The sequence below is a fragment of the Camelus bactrianus genome, chromosome 32 (assembly GCF_048773025.1).
Source record: "Camelus bactrianus isolate YW-2024 breed Bactrian camel chromosome 32, ASM4877302v1, whole genome shotgun sequence".
NCBI lineage: Eukaryota > Metazoa > Chordata > Mammalia > Artiodactyla > Camelidae > Camelus > Camelus bactrianus.
In genome coordinates, this window is record NC_133570.1 from 5,064,712 (window position 1) to 5,079,727 (window position 15,016).

General features: G+C 48.4%; 1 protein-coding gene across 5 annotated transcripts in view; it reads left to right on the forward strand.

The window, feature by feature from the left end:
- CCDC92 (coiled-coil domain containing 92) overlaps positions 1 to 15,016 on the forward strand; it is a 29,460-nt gene that overhangs the window by 7,429 nt on the left and 7,015 nt on the right. For 2 of the 5 annotated variants that reach the window (XM_074355930.1, XM_074355931.1), the window contains one exon: positions 2,109 to 2,223. The exons of the other annotated variants lie outside the window; for them this stretch is intronic. The gene's annotated coding sequence lies outside the window, so the exon portion shown is untranslated. The remainder of the gene's footprint in view (positions 1 to 2,108; positions 2,224 to 15,016) is intronic. 5 annotated transcript variants of the gene reach the window in all.

The window sequence follows — 15,016 nt, forward strand, 5'->3', positions numbered from 1 at the left end:
ATCCATTGATTTCACCATCTGAATTTGAGCTTTAAGGAGAAGTGTTCAGAAGTACTTAGCAGATGAACTGCAGGGATCATGAGGTGATAAGGTGTGTTTTTCCTTGTTTAAATTTTCATTTCTTCACGAGTCTTTAGGTAAATATAGATTATTAACTTAACCACCTCACTAGCAGTCCGAAGAGAATTGGGGGTTTTAAATAATACATACAATTTACATTAAAGGATAATGCAATTGTTGCTACTAAGAATTTGTCAGAGAAATACAGCATCTTAGAGCATTACTCAGCTGGCAGGAGTAGAGTAGCTTTATAGGTTAATGTAATGTAATGTCTGAGATTTTTAAAAAGTAAATTGTAAAGTTACTCGTTTCTTAAGCTATAGCTCATTTTAGTTGTCTGCTCAGGTTTACCTACTCTTTAATAATGATCTGTGAGGAATCTAGGAAGAGCAATTCAGTTTAGTCTTTTTGCAGAAAGCCCGCTTCTTTGTACGGATTACTGTGTGCGGGGTTGTCTGTCCCTCCCCGGTAGGAACATAAGCTCCACGGTGGCGGGTTCTCCCCTGTCCTGTTTGTCGCCCGTATCCCAGCTGTCCTCCGTGCAGCCTTGCTCGGAGGTGCTCAGAGAAAGGTGTTTTCTTTATTGAGAGAGTGAGCTCTGACACTCTGTACGCCCCCACAGAGGGAAACAGAACCTTGCTTTACAGAGTCACCAGGCAACGTACGAATGAAAGGATTTGCCTCAAGAGTATTTTAATAATTTCTTCATTTAGCCTTCCATGTTCTATTGGAGTTCCTTCTTTCTTGTTCTTAACAGAAGCTTTCTTTAGAAAAAGATAAATAGCTTTTCAGCTTGCACCTGCATCTTTACATTTTGTTTCTAAACTGGGATTTTATAACCTGAGTAATTGTTTTTACTTTGGAAGAGACCTCTTCCAAGTAGAAAGCCATTTCTTAAATTACCAGCGCGACACTCACTTCTTTAGCTTCTGCAGTATGTTTGTGCCAATTACAAAGTTAAATTATGGCTCTTTTTTGAAAAACAGGGCTTCCTGGTGGCCATGGAGCCTGTACTTTCATTTCTCCCAGCTTGGAAACCTTTTCTTAAAGTGCCAGTACATGTAAAATATTCAGAGTTTTGGCATTAGTTCATAAATTTCTTGGGAGTCTTCAGAATCCTAAGATTTATGTAAGCATTTAGTGGTCTCCTTAAAAACAGGAATTTCTTTGCATTCAAGACGTGTTAAAGCCTTTAACCATGAGCATTTCCTAGAGATCCCCCGGTGTAGATTGGAGTGCTCCTGTTCAAAGCATACATTAGGTTGACTTCGATATATCCACTTAATGTCTGCAGAAAATGGCTGTATAACCATAATACTGAGGCCCTGTTTGGGGCTCTTGCATTCACCCTCTCCAGTCCTCAGTTCCCTTAAGCATTTCATACAGGAAAAACAAAATCTCATACTGTCCAAAAAACGGGAGGAAAATTATTATATTCCTAGGCAAATTAGAGTTTATGTGCAGCCCCTTCCTTCGGAGCAAAAGAAAGGAGACGCGTGTATCCTGACCCAGTAATGAAGCGGGCAAGGCGGTGCCTCCCTGCGCGCCTGCGTCCCCGGAGAGAGAAGTGGGGGAGAGCCTCCCTCAGACAGGACCCCTGGTTGCCTCTCACTGGCCGTTGCCTGTCCTCCAAGGTCAGTTAGAGGAAGGAGGCTGCAGGTGGCTGGGACTTGTCCCCCCTGAGAGCCCCATCACCCACGGTTTACTAGCCATCCAGGAAACCTAAGGAGCACAGAGTGAACCCTGAGTCAAAAGGGGAAAAATGCCCGCCTCAGATTAGACGGACTAACCCACCGTCTCAACCGCAACACTGTGGCATTCGGGGCCGGGTTGTCCAGCGCTGTGGGGGCTGCCCCGCACATGGCGGGCTGTTGAGCAGCCCCCCCTGCCCCGCCCGCCCAATGCCAGAAGTGCCCCTTCCCCAACGTGACAACCACAGCGTCCCCAGGCCCTGCCTGTCTCCCCTGGGCACCGCCACCTGGCTCGATCCGACTCATAGACGGGGCTCAGCTCTCTCCTCCTGACCGCCTGCACTTGTTTCCACTCAGGACATTTACACATCGATTCCATGTCGTCTTTGGATCAAAACAACCAACTGTCCCTTGCATCAGCTGTAAAACAATGACTGTGCAGATAACCTTACCTGGAGGACGTTCCGAGCAGGTTAGTCAGGCCAGCCCCTCACCAGGACCAGGGGCATTACTATTACCACTCTCTGCCGGATCATCTTCCTCCCCTCCATCCTCCCCTCGCTCCAACCCCACGCTGGCGAGCCATCCCAGTCACCCCCGTCGATTTGAGGGCAGAAGGCATGAGCGTCTGTGTTGAATTCAACGTTCTGTACGAAGAGAGTACCACATCCCTCCTTTAACTAACCAGGAAGCCTCAAAGCATCTGTATCTTCAAAAAAGAGTTACCTCTTTTGTATTACTCAGATGATAGGTTGTCAAGTAAGGCAACCAATTAGAAAAGCAAACTTTTAGAAGTTAAAAGTTACATTTTGAAACGAGTCAGCAACAATCTCTAAAGTGCAGATGTCTTAAAATCCTTGTTCCTTAACAAAACAGAACAGGGGTGTACATTTTTACACGGGTTTCCACACAGAATAGCACAGTAAGCTTGTGGCTCTTTAACAGAACTAGCTTGTTAGCCCAGAATAGTGCCTGCTTTTCTGCAGCTTTAGCAGTGAAGAAACATATTCTCTCATTCTAAGGCCTTTTCACAAGCAGCATCCTCAAGAATAAGCACCGAAATTCTTCTGGTTGAGCACAGAGCACGAAAGAGTAGGCTGGAGAAGCTTAAAACTTAAAATATGGGAAAAGGAAAGAGCGGAAGAGGGGTTTTAACAAGTGGATTATGGGGCAGACAATGCTCTGCGTCTGTGGGGCACGCCAGCCTTTCATCTTCTGGGGAGAAGAGTTGAGTTCATGGTGTGGCCTTGAAGTCAGCCTGGTTTGGGATGAAGCCCTGCCGGTCACTTGCTAGCTGTGACTTTAAGGAAGTCATTTGGCCCCTTCAGCCTGTTTGTTACTGTGTGGGATGGGATCAGAGTATCTAGTCCTCGGAGCGTTTACACCGCGTCGCTTGGTGCTCGGCACGTGAGCACTGAGTCAGGACCAGGTGGTCCTTTTCACGCCGATCCCCTCCGAGCTCCCCGATCTGTTGCTGCCACCCTTCCCTTCCTTCCATCCCGCATCATCCCCACCAACTCAGTTCCCTTTGGTAGAACTTTTGCCTCTACTGAGTAAAAGCTCAGCTTTTCACCATTTCCTGTTTCTTCCACCTTAACTTTTCTGAGCAACTTTTAATAAGCGACTCAAACCCAGCCCAAGCTTTTCTATGTAACTTTCTTTTCCACCACTCCCCAGAATGTTCTTTCTGTGGTCTCACTGACTTCTAAAGCTCCATTCACACTTAACCTCCTCCTATGTAAACCAGCCCCCGACCCCCCATCTCAGAGGATCAGCTCCAGTCCCAGCCTCTTCAGGACAGGACCGTCCGGGTCACTGCAGCCCTTAGCTACTCGACATTTATTATCCCTCCACGTGCCTGGCACCGTGGGCGGCACTGGGAACGCTGGGATGCAGTCCCCGCCTGCCAGGGACCTGTGGCCTCATGCGGGAGGCAAGCAGGTACGTGAGGCAGAGCTTCAGGTGCAGCTGTGGGTTACCCTTCCCCCGGCCCCTGTACTTGGCGTGTGCCTCATGAGGGCTGAATTATACTTTTTCTTTGTACTTTGGTGGCTGAGTCTCATATCCCCAGTGAGCTGAAGGCACAGGGCCGAGGACGCAGTGAGCACTTTTGAACCTATGCTGGCTTGATCTTTAACCTCAAGGTGCACATTTAGGAGGAGGACTGGTTGCTTGGCCTGTTCTAATGGGCCTTGTCAACTTGAGAAGATAAATTAGAAAACAAAATCGCTGAGGTTGTTAAGCTCCTGGCAGTCACCATAACCTGTTGGTGCCTCGAGTGGTTTCCAGGCCTGTAGAATTCGTGGAGCAGTGTATTTTTTAATTGGGAAGTTCTAAAATGGAAATAAAGACTGATCCTTCGAATTGAATAAAGTTAGCTTGATGAAAAACTCGCTGCATCGTCCTCTTTTTTTTTTTTTTTTTTTTTTTTTTTTGTTCCATCACGGACCAGGAAAAGCACCATCAAAGCTCAGCATGTGCATTTCCTGAGTGTCTGAGTTCCTGCCTCCACTGGAAAGTGGAGGACTGAGCCCAGTTCACACAGGCCGAGCCACCCCTCTGGCGCAGTGCTGTGTGAGCCCCGGGAATCCACACAGCCAGCCCCTGACAGTAGTCACCATCCAGGTGTAAGTAAGGGGCACCTGACGAGATCCTGTATGTCACACACTATGCATTTCCCTCTGAAATGAAATTTTATTTCATTTTTGTGGCTTGATGGTTTTTTGGCCTTTTTGTTTGCAAGCTTCCCCAAAAGCATGCAGGAGCCAGCTGTCCTTCCTCCTCGGCCTTATTTGCATGCCAGTCGGAGAAGGGTTTCAAGTCCTCTCGTGTCACCAGTACAAAAAAAACTACCTTGAGTACGGGGGTGGGTGGATGTCAGACCAGAGACTGGCTGAGATTACCACTAATTCTCAATCAGAGAGAACGCTTTCTAAAAAGGGCCAGCTCGGATTACTAGAGGGAGGCACTCCCTGCTCTGGGCGCTGGTGTTACAGCAGGGAGCAGGCAGAAAGCCCTTGTTCTCGTGGACCTGACATTCCGGTTCATAAAGGTCAATAAATGACCTAAGTTTAGGTAGTGATAAACGCTGTGAAGACCTGAGATGGGATGGGATGACAATGGAAGCTCGAATAAACCTGCTAAATTGTTCTTTCAGCGCAAGGTGGGAGCAGGCCACGGCAGACTCCACACAGTGTGCCTGGGAGCCAAGGAAGACCACTTGGATGGGCCCCTGTGGGAAGCAATGACAGTAGCCATCACACAGTTCTAGGCACAGGCGTAATTGCTTTAAACCTGCGCTATCCAATATGGTCAGCCGTAGCCACATGGGACGATTTAAATTTGAGTTGATTCAAATCAAAATAAATAAAATGAAAAATTCCATGTCTCAGACACACCAGCTACGTGTCACGGGCTCAATGTGGCAGGTGCTCATGTGGCTGGTGGCTGCGCTAGTGGACAGCGGAGAAGAGAGTATTTCCAGCACCGCCGGAAGTTCTATTGGATAGTGGCCTCTTTAGATCAACTCATTTGATCTTCACAACAACCCTAATAAAGTATGTGCCATTTGCCCATTTTGCAGATAAGGAAAGTGAGGCACGGAGAGTTATACATAACTCACCTAAAGGCACAGAGTGAATAAGCGGCAGGGCTAGGATTCAGACAGCGGCAGTCCGGCACTGGCTCCAGAGCCTGGGGGTTAACTCCTGCCCTGCCGCGCTGCTGTGGCTCATACCAGAGCACGGCCCATCTCTGCAGCCCACTGTCTAGTGGACTGCAGCTGGCAGGGGAGGCCACACCTCAGTAAAATCTTGTCACTGGATGCCTTAAGATTCAGCTAAAAGAAATTTTGAGCCAAGGGTTAGCTCTCTCTTGATTAAAAATGTAGACCTATGTTAAATTAAGCACAATTTCTCCATCCTTGAAAAGAAAAGGGAAGAGGAGCCACAGAGCACCAGGAAAGGACCGAGTTTGTGTGTGATTTCAATCAGGCAGATAAATAAGCTGAGAGCCGTCTGCCTCAGCTCCCCAGTGCGCAGGGCTGGGAAACCAACAAGCACCTCTCCCAGAGCCCTTGGGAGGGTCTGAGGAGATAAGGCACGGAAAGCACCCAGCCCAGCACCCAGTACGCTAGGGCAGGTGGCAGCTTCCCTGTCACTGTCAGCATCGTCACCGCTGCTCCGTCCTGTACTGGCCGCACTGGGATGGAACGTTCCTCAGGGAGCAACCAGGACTGGCAGCTCCTCCCAGAGCTGCCATGAGACCTTCTGGTTCCAAACTCCACACTTTTGGAGGCAGAGAAGGTGCCAGCCTTTGAAAAGAGATTTGCATTTAGCTCACATGCTTTGTGTTTGTAAACTTAGGCAAGGGTCTCACTCCTCTGAGCCTTAGTTCCTTAAAAAAATGCGTATCATACCTATGTTGTGTGATTGTTTCAAGAATTAAGTGATTATCTTATCTGTGAACCTGGCACATTGACACTTGGTAAATAACAGCCATAGTCATTATTTTTATGGACGATTTTCAGCTTTTGGTGACTGAAAAATAACCTTTGAGTATTTTCTTGCCCGGAGCCTTAGACTGACCCCGAGGCTGGGTTAGGGCAGAGCTGGGAGAGATGGGAGAGACGGAAGGGACCATCACCCAACACTGGGACCATTAGCAAGCTCACTTTAAATTGCAGTGGTCACACCCTAGAAAAGCAGGGCAAAGCCAGCTGGAAAGCGTCACGGGCCGCACACGTAGCAGCTGTTTCGCTGAGATGGAAGCTGCTTCGCGCCCTCCCACAACCAGCAAGAAAAGTGCCCCCTGTGATCTGAGGTGACTGTCCTGCCCGTTATGAAAAATGGGAGGAAAAACAAGTTCCCCGGGCTCCCAACTGACCAGCAGACTCCAGCAGAATTGGATCAACCAGAAGAAGCCGAAACACCCAACCTAAGAATTTTGGACTTGAAATGGAGAATTTGGGCACCCTAGACCAAAATGGCCACGTTCCAAAAATATGGCTGCATCATATGCTTATTATTAAAAGTATCTTTATAAAAGTTGGCCCTGAAAGAGTCTCACGAACCAAGGATTATAATTAATCCCACTGTGGGAGCACGAGGTCAAATACAAGAGGAAAGCAAGACAAAGGCCACCATACAAATGGAAAAAGTGACAAAAGTGCAAAAGAAAAAGTATCAAGGTCAAGGACAGTACGAATGAGAAACAACTGAATTGCATCCCCTTCCCTGAAAAATGGAAATGAGTTTGAGGTGCAGTGATTGTTTTCTTTCCCCCACGTTGCTCTCCTCCCACAGCTGCCAGTCTCTGCCGTACAGCTGCCCGGCCTCGTTTACTTTCTTTACCTGTTTTCAGTTATTTCTCCTGGGGTCGTGCACTAATGGCTCATTTACCTAATAGGATCCAAATTTGGTTGCAGTGACAAATCCTAAACTGCATGCACGGCACCTGCGCACCTCGCCGCTTCCTCGCGCTCATCAGCTCCATCTGGGTCTCAGCGTCGTGGCTTGCTTGTTTCAGATGCCAGACCTTCTTAAGGGACCGGTGTTTTGTGGGGCGTTCCCCTCCTCCCCCGGAACTTACTGCGCAACTTAGTAAAGCCCTGGAATCTGGGAGTCTGGGAATTCTCCGGTTCCCTGACACAATAAAGAATCATTGTGAGTACAAAGAACTTTCTGGGAGTCAGCCTGCAATGTCATCAGCAAATGTGCCTCATTTCTTCTGCACAGCCCAGGAAGCTCACAGAAAGGAAACTTTTAAAGAAGCAAATAACGTATGTCGGGACTGTCAGATCAGTAGATGGGAAATCAAGAGGTCCAACAGCCTTAGGTGGACACGCTGAAGCCGTCAAAAATGTTACGGCAGATGAAGATCTAGGTAAAAGCCTTTTTAAAACGATGTTTATCTTCTTTTAAAAATACTTGTAACTCAAGCTGTTATTCCATAGAAAAAAATTCCCATAGAAATACTTTACCGGTGATCCCCAGAGGAAATGTAATTACTAAAATCGAATGCTTGGTCTTGGTGACTTTCATCACTGACTGTTGTTGGACTGTTGTTGGTAATCCAAAGATCTCCACTAACCTCCCTGTTTAAACTCTTCTGAAACAACTCGTGTGGACCCGTTTTGTAGAGGGTCAAGTCAGAGGAGGCGCCTTGTCTTTGCTCAATTGCCTCGCTAACTGGTAACGCTGTCCACGAGGCCACGGCTGGGACTGGGCAGAGCCTTCCTGGTACCTCACAAGGATGAAGTCTCTTTTCTGTATAAGGGATCTCTTCTTAGTTGCCCAGGCAGGGGTTAGCTAATAAATATGTTCTATTAGCACTAATGAAACAATTGACTACTCTACTTTATTGTAAGTAATAAAGGAAAAGGACGGCTAAATTAAAGTGTATAGAGCTTCAGTTAATAATACCTTTTCTTTCCTAAAAACCTGTACTATAATTAGGCAGGCCCACAAACCACCTAAAAGAAGGCCTATCAGTTAAATCAGTTGAAATGGTTCATCTGTTCGGCAAACCACACGGTTTTTAACGCAAGTCTTCTCAGTCTCGAAAGTGCGACTTAGAACAGTGATCATCAGGCACTAAGAGGTAAGACACCTCTCCTGCTTCATCCGTGTGAAGACACTGTGGCACTTGGGCCACCATACTTTTTAGTTACCAACCAGCAGACAATTAAAATCTGCAGTAATCGCAGTCAGATAAGGAAATGGAAACACTGATAAGATATGACCTGCCTGCTAATTTTCCATCTAGAGGGAAGCGTCCCTGGGTAGAACTATTTGTGGGGCAAGTTGTGAGATTTCTGTGTCCCCAGATTGTTGGCTCAGGATCATCTCAGTAAGTGACAAGCTTGTTAGAAACTCACAAATGGCATCCCCGTTTAGCTGCAAATGTTTTCTGCTCTGGCTTATGAGGTACGGCTGTCCGGGTGATCCCGGAGGGCAGTCATCTGGAGGCTGCCCAGGGAAGGGAGACGGAGGATGCAGGGAGAGCAGGAAGGCCAGGCAGAGCCACCACAGCCCCACCGGCCACTTGGCCACCTCCTTCCCTCGAAGCAACTCCCTGACACAGGAAGTGCTGAGCCGACCATGTACTGGCGTTACGCCAGGACGGCAACCCCTCGCAGCCGAGAGATGGGATGCTGGTGCTCCTGCCTCCTGAGGTGGGGCCTGCCACAGGGTGTGGGCATTCTGGCCACGAAGTCACCGCATTTTCCGGGAGGCCCTGGGCACTCCCAGAAGGTACCGTGTGATTGCAGACTGTGGGAGCTCCTGCATTTGTCCACCTCGGCCTGCACAGCCCACAGAGCCTGAAACTGACTCACTTTCTCCCTGAGACGTTTTCACACGCAGGGACTGAGCCCCTGCCAGTGTGCAGACGCCTGACATGGTCTTTAAATAGAAGCCAAATAGAATCTCTTGAAGTATGAGATGATCAGACTGCAGAGAAACGCGGTTAATAAATCCATCACGTAGGCCCCCAGTGGCTGCAGGCTTCCCAGACAAGCTCGTATCGTATTTCCACGTCTGACTGCCGATCCCTCTAATCACATCCATTACGACTTTCACGTTGGGCCGTCCGTTCTTTCCGAAGGAAATGGCTGTCAGCGTCTAAAGAATTGTTGATGAGCCTTACATTTTATGATGGATAATGTCAGAGAATTACAGGAATGCACAGCGCGCGGGGGTGGGGACGTCCTCAAGTGCTCATCATGGTCGTGTTCTGCATATCTCAGGGACACTAAATTGTTGCTTTTATAAAAACTGCCTCCCCGTTAATTTTTCTTGGTTCTGGTAAAGCAACCCAAGCCTACCCTGGAACAACGTAACCAATACACATGCTACCACTTTGCTAGTGGGTAGTTTAGTGGTTATCTTTTCTAAGAGAAATTGCTTTATAATTTTTTTCTGACTATAAAGTAATGTATGTTCCATATTAAAGAAGCTTTAGGCAGTACAAAAATAGAATTCTTTAGAATTAAAAATCAGCCACAAACTACTATATATAAAATAAACAAGGTTGTACTGTACAGCTCAGGGAACTATATTCAACAGCTTGTAATAACCTGTAATGAAAAAGAATTTGTATAACCACTGTGCTGTGCACCAGAAACTAACACACATCATAAATCAACTGTGCTTCAGTTAAAAAAAGTAAAAATCACCCACAGTCCACCATCTAGAGATAAATGCTTTTAATGCTTCGTTGTATGTCTAGATTTTTATCTCTTATATCTACAAATGTATGATACGTACAGCTTTTAATATGCTTTTTTGACTTAGCCTATTATAGGCATATTTCCTTGTCAATAAACATAGATCTACGCTGTCATTGGTAATGATTGCATAGTTTAGATGTGCCGTGCTCGACCCCTGATCGGCAGACAATCAGATTACTTTGTGAGGTGATTATCTTGAAAAAGATGCTTTTCTTTTTGGTTTCTACTGGAGCTCCCCGCTTTTAGCTTTTATAGACAGTCTTTTAAGACCCAATGTGCACTGCCTACCCAGACAGAGAACAGGACCCCAGAAAAACATTTCCATCCAAAGTTTCCATATTTGGATGAGTGCAAATTTGGTTCAGTTACCACTTTATCACAGTAGACCAGACATATGCTCAGTGTTTTATTGGAGACACCTGATTTTATCCCCCCAATCACTAGGTACTATTATTGTTCCTCATGTTATGGAGGGAAAGGTAAGGGCATAGAGAGGCTGCGACTTGAACTTGGCCACAACTGAATCGAAGCCCAATATTCTCGCCCCTGCACCCAGCTCTTGACCCATCTGTTAATCTTTAAAAAAAAAAAATCCCAGTTCTTTAAGAATGATTAATAAACAAGATTTTTTTGTCACTTAAAAAAAAATTGCACCTTTTGCTTTCAAAAACTTTTTTTTGCTTCCACTTTTTAATGGTGTTCCTTCTTTTTACCAAAACATTCTGGAGTGTTGAGTGCTTACGCATCCTTGAAGTGATGTCATTTTTCTTGGTGCCCTCGCTCTTAGGGATTCTCCAATAACTTACCCATTGAATTTCATAAACACACATACAAGTAGAAATGGCAGGGTCCTACAACCGAAAACAGTTTCTTTATCCAGGACTGCTATGAATTCAGAATGTCAGGATTCATTTTTTGGAGTCGGTTAAGGTTCCTTTCTTTATTAAAGCAGGTATTTTGAATTGAGAGCTGATGGCCTAATTAGCCTTCGACCTTTTTTTAGCTTCTTGTCGAGTACTGCAGGTGGTTTCAAAGCAGGAAGTAGGTTTGACTGTCCCTCAGGGTGCCTGGCTCTGCCTGACTCTCTTTATTCCCTTCCCCACACAGCCCCTCTCCAGTGAGAATGGAAGATAAAGACCAGCAGAAAATGCTTCTGTTTGTTTTTATGTTTCCCTCTTTGGAAGTAATTGGAATCCTTTGCTGGCTCGTTTCCACACTTAGATGATGTTCAGGAAATACCCTAGCGTGGGACTAAGTAAACAGCGTGGAGGTATATATATATATTGACCAATATTTACATAAAAGTAATATAGCTAACGTTTGCTGAGCACTTAACCATACGCCAGGCACCGTAAGTGAGTGCGCTTAGCACTGAAGCACAGGAACGAGATACTACACTGGCTTAGGTGACAAGATAGCGTTCCAGTTTAACCCCAGACACCGTCCAGCCCCGCAAGACCTTGTCCCTTCTGCTCTCTCTCGTCCCACTGTGCTAAGCAAGTCCTCTTTGGGCTGCAAGTTCTTAATCTTGAGGTAACGAGGTGTTGGAATAGTTGATTTTGGAGGTCTCCCACCCTCAACATTTCCCGAGTCTGTGAATCTATTCAGGACCCCGCCTCCCAGCTAGAATCATCTGTTCTCCCACATTTAACCACGATACTTGCTGCCTTTGTCCTCTGGCCAGCCCTCACCTTCTCCGTGACAGTGCTCCGGCCGCAGGACGCCAGAGCAGCACAGAAAGTGCCCACGAACAGGCCACAGAGGTGCTTGAGCGCAGAACGCCTAGGCGCCAGGCGGCGCCCGCCATGTCCCCCAGGGTCCCGGGCTCTGCAGAGCGCCGGCCGAGGGGGCAGCGGGGCTCCCGCTGTCCGATCCTTCGTGGCATGAGACCCAGATGTGAATGGGTCATAACTTATTCATGGCGAGAATCTAAGATAGCTTGTTATAACTAATTCACCACTACCGCGTGAGCGCTGGTGCGCTATTTTTTTCCCCCAGATTCTAAAATTATTACCCTATTTCCACCAGCTTTGTGTTGAGCGAAAAGCTAAGCCTACTTCTGATTTCCCAGGAACAAAGGAATTTCCTGTTTTCAAATGGTGAGACCTTTTCCTATCAAAGATACACCATTTCTTCTTCATCTCAGAAATGTGGTCCAGGGATACTGTAAAATACTGCCCCCGGCGTCGGAGCAGATGACGGGGTGAGGTCGTGTTCAGTCAGTGCTGCTGCTGCGCATTCTGGTTAATGCCGTGTGATTCTTGTCGAGACCTCCACTCGGCCCCAGCAGGAAGCCAAATAAAAGTATCTGAAGCCCGCACGTAGTGTGAGTTCAGACGCGAGGGGAGACTGGGAGTTGATGGTGTGCAGAGGCCCCGTGCTGGGAGGGGTGCGAGGCAGCAGTGTAGACCATCGGGGGCAAGGCAGGGCCTCTGGGAACCTGGGGCTTGACCCCCAGGAGCACCTGAGGGCTGTGACACGATGGGGGCTGTGTGTGGAGGCAGAACGTAGGCAAGGTCTGTGTGAGCTTGGGAGAGGTGTCAGAAAAAGAAAGATGTGTGTTTCAAGGGGGAAGAGATGAGTCTAGCTTTGGTTCCTCTCCACTGTAACAGCAGGGCTGCTTCTGGCTGCTGGTGGCTGAGCTGAGGCGCTGCTCTTGGCCCAGGCAAAGCCTTCACACTGACTCAGCCCCCCGAGGACTCCGGTCAGCCTGGCCTTGGAGAGGAAGAGCGCGCATGTGGCCCTGGTTCTCTGGCTGGGCACCCACCAGGGGTCCCGAGGATCAAGATACACATGCAGTGCGGCGGTACCTCGTCCTTTCTTCCTGAACTGGCCCTGGCTAGGCCCAGGATGCCCTCAGCCAGCCTCCTGGACGACTGTGCCGGTAGTGAAAGCCAGGCTCGTTGGTGAGTCTCTCTGCCGTACAGGCTGGGCAGCAGGGCCTTCTCGGCGGCTGACTCTCCAAGCTGGCGCGTGCGAGCCATGGGTCCTGCCTCTGAGTGGGCCTATTCCAGGCTCTGCTGGGGAAGCATCGTGCCTCCCCAGGCCAGCAGGCTCCCACCCTGGACTGCGCTGACTTCCCCCTCAGGTTCAGAGCATTAGAGACGTGATGTATACTTTGGGGAAAGAATCTGAATTTCGATATTTGAGATTCTGAATTTCAAACCCACCCCTGCCTTCAAGATTCTCACCCACAGGACCCAAGGTCCAGGAGACGCTGCCAGGCCGAGATGCAGCATTTCCTGATTTATGTGTTCGCTTCTGGGCAGGATATATTCCTGTTCTCCCTTGGAGGGCTGTCGTGAGAACAAACGACATGAGTGGTGGGAAAGCGCTCTGCTTGTGCAAGCAGAGATGGTCCATAAATAAAATCTCCATGTCATCGTTTATACGTTAATGCCCTGAAAGAGAGGGAAGGGTGCTCCTTTTGAATTGGGGTGAGAACTGGACGTGAGCTACTGACAGCCATCGTCCTCACGCCGATGCAGAGCAGACCCAGTGAGGTCGGGGTTCTGCCCGTCATGTTGGCACGTCACCACTCCAGGAGGACGTTAGTCTCTCTCCCCGCTCCAGGACGCCGTCTTGGCCAGGTGCCCGTCTCTGTAGAATCTGGCCCTTTCCAAGGGCTAACTCTCTTGACAGTACAGAGTGAGCAGTAAATTCACAGAGAGTTAATTCCTGGTGAACTTGCCACAGGAGAAACGTATGCATGGCCTAACCTGGGTGTGACGCTCCAGGGAGCCTCTCCTGCAGGCGGTCTCGCTCTGAGACGCCGTGCCCTTGGCTTCTGCTGGGGTTCCGTGGGGAGAGCACAGGCAGAGCGGGCAGCTTCGCTGGGGAGGGGCCTGCCACCTGGCTGCCACTGTGGCCGGGCCCTGGAAACAACAGTCACTTGGAACCCCATCCTCCACGTGAGGCTGCGTCTCCGAGGGCAGAAGAGGGCCCATGTCCAGGCCATGCTGCCTTTGACCGATGGCTCGCCGTAACGCTTAGAACAAAATTGGATTGCCTCTAGACAGAAAGCTGCAGTACAGAGCCCACCACATGTAGCAGGTGCCCTTCTGACACAGAAAGGGCAGTGTTTTGCCAGCCATGCTTTGTGAACGTCACCCTCCATTACCGGTTGACACGCAGCTGAGATGGGCCGAGTGCCTTTGCCCAAGCAGGATGCATTATTCATCTGTAGCAGACGGCCGCATTTCACCTTCATCCATCACACTGATCCTTTTAGGGTGGGGTCCTCAGTGCTGCTCCATGTCCCTGACCCCCAGAGTATCTTAGAGATTCTGAATTAAGCCTCCCAGGCCCAATTCAATCCCCTCCTCCAGATTATCTTCATCTCTCAGCTACGTCTCCTTGGCCTGGATGCTCCTGCAGCTTCCTTCAGGTCAACATCTGGGAAGGATTAAGTCTTAACAGTGATTCCAGGTCACCAGTAGCTAAGGCTAAGAAATTAAAGCATCACCTTCTTTTAAACAGCGGCAACTCTGTCCTCAGGACATCAGTGCTACTGTTTATCCTTCTGAGCTGATGAGAAAATAATTTAATAACCTGGATGCCACTTGGAGATGCGACTTGTTTCCTCGGACCTAAGCGGAAGTGTCTTGTTCGTGTACATCCAGCAACCGGAGACTGCGCCACACAGATGGCCTCCCTTCGCCCGGGCCTCTCAGATCAGCACAGAGTATGGGAGAGGGGAGGCCAACATCCAAATGGAATATCTCACGCTGTAAAATCCTCGTGCCGTGACTGTCAGTACTCCAGACGGAGCCGTCGGAGCTCCCTTGCTGGCTTCGCACGTAATAATAATCAGACTCGTCCGTTCACCTTGTGTTCCTTCTTCCCGAGACTGCCTGCCCGTGGTAATGAGAAGCTCCAAGGGCACACTTTGATCTCTGTAGTTATGACGGTGAATTTATGAATTACAGATTTAGTACAGTTCAAGTCGCTGACTCACCAAGGCAGCGAGAATGCGAACACTTACTTAAATCATATTACATTTGTTATAAACAAAATTTCATGTCATACTGTGATG